The sequence below is a fragment of the Pinus tabuliformis genome, chromosome 2_1 (assembly GCF_031772625.1).
Source record: "Pinus tabuliformis cultivar Carrire ecotype Pingquan chromosome 2_1, CPIR1, whole genome shotgun sequence".
NCBI lineage: Eukaryota > Viridiplantae > Streptophyta > Pinopsida > Pinales > Pinaceae > Pinus > Pinus tabuliformis.
The window spans coordinates 893,960,118-893,970,347 of record NC_142299.1 but is presented as its reverse complement, the minus strand read 5'-3'; positions in this window follow the sequence as shown (position 1 = coordinate 893,970,347).

Below are 10,230 nucleotides of genomic sequence, written 5' to 3'. Positions count from 1 at the left end.
GACCCATTTCTTTCAAAATTCATCTAATGAAGGGAGAGTATTTGCACAAAGCTATTTATGAGAAGGTAATGTTGGCAATGCTACATGCACTTAAGAAATTGCGACCCTACCTAATGGGAAGACACTTCAAGGTAAAAACATATCATGATAGCCTTAAATACATTTTAGAACAAATATTATCCTTCAAAGAACAACAAAAATGGGTCACAAAGATGTTGGGTTATGACATTGAAATCATATACAAAAAAGGGAAGCAAAATGTTGTGGCAGGTGCACTCTAAAGAAAGCATGAGGATGTGGAAGCATTGTTGTGTGCCATTTCTATTATCCAACTAGATTGGATAAATGAGGCAAGGGAGGAATGGAAGAATGGTGAAGAAGTGTGGGAACTTATTTGAAAGTTACAACAAGATTCCAGTACATCTGATACATTTACCTAGATTGATGATTCGTTATGGTACAAAGATTGCTTATACCTTTGTAATAATTCCCAACTCAAGAAAAAGATTCTTCTGCCATTGCACACCTCTCCCTTAAGAGGGCACTCATGTTTTTTAAAAACTTAGGGTTAAGAAGGAATCTTTTTTGGATGGCCTTAAATCGAATATTCAAAAGTTTGTGGTAGAATGTTTTGTATGCCAACAAAATAAAGCTAAAACAATTAAGACACCATGTCTATTACAACCTTTATCCATTCCAAGCCAATGTTGGGAGGAGGTTTCAAAGTATTTTATCACAGGTTTACCCAAGTCTGAGGGAAAGAGTGTCATCATGGTGGTAGTTGACAGACTTACCAAGTATGCACACTTTTGTGCATTATCACATCCATTTAAAGCCAGTACAGTTTCTACAACATTTATGGAAAGAATTCAAAATTTACGTGGAAACCCAAAGATTATTGTAAGTGACAGAAAAACCATTTTTACAGGAAATTTTTGGACAAAATTATTTTCATGTCTTGGCACTCAGTTAGCTCATAGCTCATTTTATCATCCTCAATCTGATGGGAAAACTGATATAGTAAACAAATGTTTGGAAGGATATCTTCATTGCTTTGTATCTGATAAACAAACAGAATGGGTCAAATGGATTCCTCCGACTGAGCGGTGGTATAACACTTCCTTCCATACTGCAACAAAAATGACCCCATTTATTGCACTTTATGGATATCAGCCACAATCCATCACATCATATTTAAGAGAAAATTCTAAGGTTCAAGCAGTGGAACATCACATAGAGCATCAACAACAAGTTCTCCAACTCCTAAAGGATAACGTCGTGTTGGCGTAGAATAGAATGAAACAATAAGGATATCAACATTGCAGCAAAAGAAGTTTTGATGTAGGTGACTGGGTATTCCTAAAGTTAGAACCATATAAACAAATGTCCCTCAAGCAAGCTAAGAAGGATAATAAATTGTCACCAAAGTATTATGGTCCATACAAGGTGTTTCAAAAGATTGGTACTATGGCATACAAATTGGAGTTTCCTGCAGGTTCTTGAGTGCACCCAGTTTTCCATGTTTCATTATTAAAGAAGGTTATAGGTGACAAGCTCCCAATTAAAAGAATATTGCTAGAAATTGACGAGGAAGGAAAAATTATATTGGAACCGGAAGCAGTCATAGAAAACAAGGACTTGATAGCTATGAAATCAATACATTTTAGAGTATCTCATCAAGTGAAATAACTTATCCGCTGAAGATTCCACATCGGAGGATGAGAATATTATACAGAAGCATCCAGAACTACTCAAGCATTGAGGACAACTCTTTTTTGAAGGACAGGGGCATGTTAGGTCCCTATAATACTAGTGATGCCCCTATTACTATTGTAGTAGTATCCCTTATTAATATTGTTTTGCCCTTATTGTCCCCATATTGTTATTATTGTGCCCCATAGAATCCCTCTATCGTTATTTTTGTGCCTTTATATTATTATTGTTAGGTCGGCTTCAGGGAAAATTTTAAGAACCCCCCCCAAATTTATAAATATAATAATTGGGCGAATCTCCATGGTATATAGGAAAAATGGAAGGCGATTTTATCAATAATATAATATGTATATATAATTTTCTGGCGAATCTCTCACCAGGCATGGCGAATATTTTACTCAATTATAAAATCTTGTAAGAACTTGGCAAGTCTTTCACTAAATAATAAAACTTTGTAAAGTCCTAGTGAATTTTAGCATTGTGAACTCTTAGAGAATTTTTTGAAGAAGTATAAAACCATATATGATAAGAGCCACATGGTGGCAATATCACTATCTTTTTTCACATTTCCACGACATGGAACTTGTCTATAAAATTATAAAAAAACCAACCAGGAACATGAACAACTCAAATGCTTTGTGAGAGCTAGTCTAGAAAAAAGCAACAAATAACATGTCGGCAGAATTGTTCATCGGTGAGCCGCTATTTCGTGGGCAATCTGTAAAGGAGTAGTTGGATATCATATTTCCAAATCCGGGAAAGCCTTTCCCATCCCTCACAAGATTTGTTAAAAATGTTGGGTGTCTAGAAGGTGTGGATTTGCTGAAACAAATGTTACAAGTGGATGGAAACAAAAGAATAACAGCTAATGAAGCTTTGCAAAATCCATACGTTCAGTCCTACAGGACTATAAACAGCTGCCATAAAGATTAAAAATGGAAATCAGCTACAAATCTCTTGATGACAACACTATCAAGATAGAGGTCGATGCTCTCTTAAAGACAGAGCTGCTGGAAATGGAAGAAGGTGCTATGAAGCTGACACTAGTAAAAGATGGGACAGCACAGCTTCCCATAGTGCATCCCACTCTGGGACAATCTGTTTTTTGATGTTTTGCAGATTGGGTTACAGTCTTGCAACTTGTTTTGGATTTGTCACCAACCTGATGTTTTGCTTCTAATTTATTTTCATCTGGTGATAAAAAAAGTGCCAATCTTTTCTCAGGATAAAATAGTATTCTTTACAGACATATTAACTTGGCTGAAAAGTCCAGGACAATATGAACAGGACAGCTTCCAGGTTTTTTTGAAGATTTCTCCTATCAATTTACTGCCGGAGGGTTTTCTGTGATTTCTTGCACTTCTGAAATTTAATCAAATTTCTACTTGAAATAAAAGTTCAGAAGAGACTATATCACTAATGCTAAACACACATAATTGAGAAGCCGATATGAAGCATTGTTTTTTTGGGTGTGTTACAACTTTGGTGACCATGCAGCTCAGTCATTGCATGTTCAGTTTGTAACTCCACCTTGAAAGAGTGAAATGTGTGGTGTAGGATAAGAAGCTCTCTGTTAAGGCACAATTGTTTTTCCCCAAAATTCTAATATCTAGATTCTATCTTGTTCATGTCTGTGTCAGGTGATGTTTCTTTTCATGTGCATGTGTTTAGTCAGATATAAAATACTCAAGTTCTTACCAGCCTGGGCTACAGTGGCCATTCTGATGATCTATTTCATACTCATTGCATTTTTCTAATAAAATGACATTATATTCATTTAAATTATGTGATTGAAATAGGGATACAAGAGCTTATTTGTATTTGAAGGTCTATAAGGCAGAGTATAAGCTCACACCAATCCTTGTTATTCTCTGCAAGAGAAAATCAGTTTCTATTTCACTCCTCAATAACACTGACTAAATCTCAGTTTGAAAATCAGTTAAATTAAGAAGACTACATCCCAATTTGAAAATCAGTTAAATTTAGATGAAATTACTCATTCAAAATCATTTGGATGAGGAAATTTTCAAATAATTGTAAGTTGTCGTCTTAGAGAACATGAAGGGAGCACATTCGTCATATTCTAGCAACTGCAACATACCTACCTTCAATGCACTCTCTGTAAGGACCATAACGGGAGCAAATGTGGACCCATGTACAAATTTTTACTGCCTCAGGGTTTGTTTCGTCCTATGACTACTAGGTTCGTTAGTCCTTCACATAACTCTCGAACAAAATGAATCCAAGAGTGGAATATAGACTCTTTACACGCAATTTATTTTCTAGAAAGTCTATACAGAGAAGTGAAAGTTGCAAGTATAAAAATTATGCTTCAAAAATGAATTTTCTTGTGTAGTGAGCTATACCAAGGGTATGCTTTTGCAAAGTTTTATAACAGAAAAATTTGTTAAGAGGAATTTATTAAGGAAATCTCTTGTTAGAAATGAAATCCAGTTGAGTTGAGATAAAGTCCATAGTTACAAAGAAGTATTGTTGTGGAAAGCAATTCCACTATGACATTCCTGTACATTTTAATACAATATAAAAGGAAATTGATGTGATTTCCAAGCTACTTGAATCCATTGAACACAGAGAGAATCAGTTGAGAACTGATGAATGAACATGGAAATCGATGTAATTCCTAAGCTACTTGAATCCATTTTGAACACAGAGAGAATCAATTGAGAACTGATGAATGAACATGAGCTGAAGCAAAAGGACACTATCATTAAGCTAGTCGACCCTGAAATTGAAGAAAATGATCACGTCAAACAAATCTACTAGCAGTGTACTAATAACGGTAAAATCGACTTGCAAGAAGAAAGTAACTTAAATACCACATTTGTTGGAAAATGAAATCAATCAACATCTAATCTTCTTCTCGAAAAAAACTAAAAGAGCTTTATTTCACTTTGAATTTCAAATGCTTGTTAAATGATCAAGTGGTAGTTGCAAAGAACAACTCAAACTGGGTGATATCAAAACAAAATAATTTACTATTTCCAAGACAAAATAACATTATTGATGTATCTTTGGATTCCATGAAAACAAAGCAATTTGATGTATTGAAATGATATTAGGAGATTAGTAAAGAGGATCAAATTAAGTGATGTTATGGCCATACCATTGTATCCATTTACGCTTCGAGCGAAGAGACTCAGCAACACCAAGAACATCGAGTGCCCTCCAAGAAAATGTAGTCCTTGTGGTTTGTAGAGAGTCTTCACACTCTAACATCGGGCTCTTCAAACCATCTCTGCACAAGGTCATTACAAATGTAAAAAATCAGCAAGACACAAATTTGGTAGTAAATATGACCAAAAGAAGAACTAGTGCAAACAATTTTCACAATCTTGTTTTTGAAACCAACATTATAATCTCCTTAGCATTATGATCAGCTGTCAGTGTTCTTCCCAAGTCAGCAAACTCAGCTCCGCCTTGAAAAAGTGTAATTGCATAAAAGGAATGTCGGTCTCATGCCAATAGCTACGATGAATGCGTAGGAACCTAGTACATAGACCATTTTTCTCTTCGCTTAGCTACCTAGGGCTTATTTCCCTTTCCAAATATCAATAATTCTTTTCCAAGAAAACATAAAATAAGAATAATATTTTACTATATTCTAAAAGGTGAAGATGTTGAAATCATGCCACAAAGTGAAAGGAAATCAAATATCTTTCCTCAAACCACCAAATATATAAAGAAAACAACAATAATTATAAAAGTAAAACTAGATCTGTCGATCTATGCATGAAATAAGTCAAGCGACTAAAAAAATATGACCAAAATAAACAAAAAATTTCAAACTTGACAAAATCCTCTAAACAAGCAGCAAACAAAGTGCTAAAATTTTCTAAGATATTAGAGCTAGACATCAACGCAATTTCATGTACTTGAATAAGCCCATTGTTGCTTAGCATTAGACTTCTTAAATTAGTTATTTATCATTTAATACTAGGACACTGTCTATGTGAAAAGAAATAGGTCCCAGCTTCATTAAATCTAACTTCATTTCAAATCAAAGATCAAATCCAAAGGACACTAACTCATTACTCTTGGATGGTACTAATGTTAAATACACAAAATAACAAAAAATAAAGATATGATAAAAAAAGTAGACCTGCAAGATTATATTGGTCGAGTGTGACAGGGACACAAATAACTGAGACTAGAGAGATTTATAGAAGGCAGTAGTTACTATTGTGTGATTAGTGGTATGGTGGAGAGACCTACCAAGAAGGGACGTTGGTCTCGGAAAAGTATAGTAGGGAGATCCATAGAGCATTTATGTAAAAGGAAGATGAGAAGTGTCGTCTTCAAGTTGGTTTATGTTATGGTAGAATTTTGTTGGTGATAAGTGGTAACAAAACACTTACATCAATAGGTAAAAAGTAAATTCGGGGCATGAGTTGGACTGACTCATGTTATCTCATCCCTTAATGGTCCTAAGGACATGTGGGGACCCGAACAACTTAGTACCTAAAAGACTTGAAAACATGGCTGACAAATCACTGACAAGAAATGGCTAGCAAATGAAAAGAAATAGGTCCCAACCTCACCAAATCCAGCTTTATTTTCTGTCACAGATAAGAAACAAACAATGTAATGATTAAATATGAAACATCAATCTTAAAATAACACACATCAAAATAATGTTGCTGCAATGTTACAATGAAAAATACAAATATAGAACCTATTTTTACCTGAAGTTGACATATAGTAATTTTGCATGATCAATGGAACATGTATACCAAAATAAGAGTCCTAGGGTATTTCAATTTCCCAGTTCTCATCTTGGTCCTCATTTTCTAAATTGTGAACATGATCTTCTCTAAATGAACTGTCATTATGAGCCTCCAAAACATTATGTTCTATATCAAGTTCATTAGATAGATTTATTATATTGTTTTCTCCCCTTCTATCACAATCTGATCGCCAAAGAGTTAGCGCTCTTTCATATGGAAAATTGTCAATGTCATACTTTGTTACATATAATCTTAAACATGTATCCACATGTTTATCAAGCTTGTTCCTCAACTTTAACTTCAAGAATGATAATGCACTAAACATTCTCTCATCCTCCACTGATCCCAAAATCATGGTTTGACACAAATCTGCTAATTTGAAATATTCTGATATGTTTTCTTGCAGGTATTGGCTAGCACTTAAAGTAGTCCATAATCTTGTTATAGCACCATTTTCATTAGGATTCTCCAAAAAAGGATATTGCTTCCACATTGTTTCAGCAAAGCGTCCACCTTGTTGATACAATTTTGATGAATCTAAAATACCTTCAATTTGTTCTCCATGTATCCAGACTTTCTTGCAAAAATGGTCTACTAAACATTTTAATCTTTTTTGAAAATCAGCTTTTAAAGTTCTTCGACATTGACAATTATTCCAATATTGAGGGTATACCACACACATGGCCTCCAACAATTCATCTCGAGGAAATCGTTCTCTTATCTCTAATGATAGTGATCTTGCAATTTCTATCAAATTTTGTCTCACTGAAATCACAATATTATCAAATTGGTCTCTTGACACGGGGCAATCTTTGGTGATTCGTCCTGTCTTACTAATATAATGAAAGGGAACCATATACCCACGCACTACGATACATAGTATCCCTTTTTCATCAAAGGTCAAAAAATTTTCAGTATTTTCTATATTGATGATCTCAGTCCAACTTTTAAACTCTGGACCAGTAAAAGAGTCTGGCATCATATACAAATTATCCAATGCAAGACATGCTGACTTTCTTGCATTTGTGTATTCCGCAATATACATTGTGCGATTCTGAGACATTTTCACGAGGACATTCATTTCATGTAGCATAGGAAGAATTCCAACCAATGTCAATAATGTCTCTATATTAGTTAGTTGAGAAAGAAGATCTTGAGCTTTGTCTACATTATAGCGATTTTCATACATCAACCCTACCAAAGATTTGAACTCACTAAATAGTCTTTGAGCTGGTCCATTTAATGAGATCCATCTTGTATCAACATCTTTCAGTAGTTTTTTTCCATCCGTAATACCATCTGCAAATTGTTGAAACTCTAAATATCGTTTGGGACTACGAGAAAAGTATGCATGAGTCTCACGTACAAGATCTTCAACTTTTGAAACTGATGGAAACTTGCTTACTATTTTAAATGCAAGATTCATCCCATGAGCCATACAATGAATATTAAGCATATATGGTGAAGCTGATAGTTGTAGCCTAACACAAAGGCCATTCCTTTGTCCTTGCATTACCGCTGCTCCATCTGCTCCAACACATACCAACTTTTTTGCAATCATTAATTCATCCATACCACTTTCCTTCAATCCATTAAGAACAAGTTCATAAATATTTTCAGCTGTAGAAGTCTCTCTCATCTTATTAATCCCAAGTAGATAGGAATGTCTAATATGGTCATTAACCATATAAATGCTCATGCAAATCCATGAAGTATTATCTATAGCTGTAACCTCATCTAAAGACAATGCCAAAAACCTAGCATTTGCAATCTTCTCTTTCAAATCATCCTTTTCTACTTGAGCTAGATATCCTGCCCATCCCCAACCACTAGTTACAGACCAATGAGAATATGGAAAGTTTGGCACTTGAAGAAAAGATAGTAATTTCATGTGATCTGGATAATCTGTCATAGGACGACCTTTAGATAAGATGTGAAATACAGTGCTCAATTATATTGTCTTGGATAACAAATTTCTTTCCATCGTCTTTTCAAATAGAGATATGATGGTTCCTCCGTTCGCCTCAAGTTTCCTCTTACATAATAAATATTTTTTATATTCTTTTGCATATTCAACATGTCGACATTCCTCGGAAGATTTCCATCTAACAATAGATTTCTCTTTACCATTTACAATTTTCTTTTCATACACCTTTCCTGCATGCTTTTGTACTGTATCTAGCTTCATCTGAAATTTCACTTCCTTTTGAGTTTTCCAACTACACGCAATACATCTAACTTGTCGGAAAATCTCTTTCTCATTTGTAGGAGGTATTTCTTCAATAAATGGAAAACTTGAGACCCAATTTTCTTGGAATCGTCTTCCTATGGCCCACTGGCCTCTTTTCCTTTTCCGGGAATGGATTGTGTCACTTTCCAAGGAAAAATCTTTAACATTTTCATCACCAATTTCTGTTGAAACTGCATTTATCTCACCCTGACCACTTGAGGAACCTATTTCTTCATCCATCGTATGGATATCAAATGCATTTCCACAAGAGTTAACCTCTCTCTCAGTAACAGATTGTTCAAAGGAGCCTTGATGGTTTCTTCCCATGATTATCTTTTGACATCTCACTAAATATTCCACAAGTAAAATTTCCAATCGATCTGCAAACCTGCATCAACAGTTTTCAAGCGTTGAGATATGCTTCATATAAATTCACTTGTTCATAGAAAATAGAATTATACTTTGCAAAATAATTGTTGAGTCAACATTGAAAGAACATATATCAGAAATTGAATTTTGAGGCAAAATGGAATTTCACAAAAATTATTTAACAATGATAATGGGAAACTATTAAATTTTAAGACATAAAATATAATAATTCATTTGTATAACATTGAAACAACATCACTTTATTTGAATTATTCCTAATTTCCTACAGAAGTTGGTTGATAGTATTCAGGACCTGGTCCCCTCCTCCCAAGCCAGCTTACAGTATGTCTACCATGCCCAAAACTCAAAAGCTAATGCTAAGCCAAATGAAAGGGTATTGCTACCTGAGGAAGAAATTTGAACAACCAGAAATCTAAGTATGGAAAGGGTAGAGCCTCCATCCCTTAGCATGTGAAAAATAAATGGTTAAAATATAATAAGATGGAAAGCTTAATTTGGAAGTCTTGACAGGGTCAAGGAAAGGCACTATTACTTCCACATCAAGAGGTTTGTTTAGAGAAAAGCTCATCTACTGAAAGTCAAGGCTTCTTTCTGACCAATCACTAGCCTTCAGAAGATGAGACTTCAAGAGAAACAATCAAGTCTGAAGATATAGGAGTTGATGAATGCCATTGCTTAGTTGGCTTGGCATTCTCTGTTTTATAAATCAAACAGTGTAAGCGGAACTATTTTGAGGAGTGCAGAAGGTTTAAGCATGTCTAGTTCCAGTTTTTCCATTTTGCAGCATTCTCAGAAATTTTAAAGTCTGGAGTATCAAAGAAAGTTATCTCAGGAATGTTCTCAACTATGATCAAAAGTCTAAAGACCTACCTGTTTTTACTGACATCTAAGTGACAACAATTTTCTCATGTAATTCTTCTTAAAGCCGAATTTTTCAAGGGGTTGTGCTCCAAGTGGGCTATTAGAGCCTGCCAACCCACAACTTCAATGACCAAAATATTCTAGGCAATACGGTTAGTATAGAAGAAATATATTTTATAGATATAGTATCATCCTTCAATACCTGCCAACAAAAAAATTTAAGCCTGACCAACTTGTAGGATGCTGCAAGTCAAGACTCAGATTGAAAGGTTGTCCTGCCTTTATTACAAA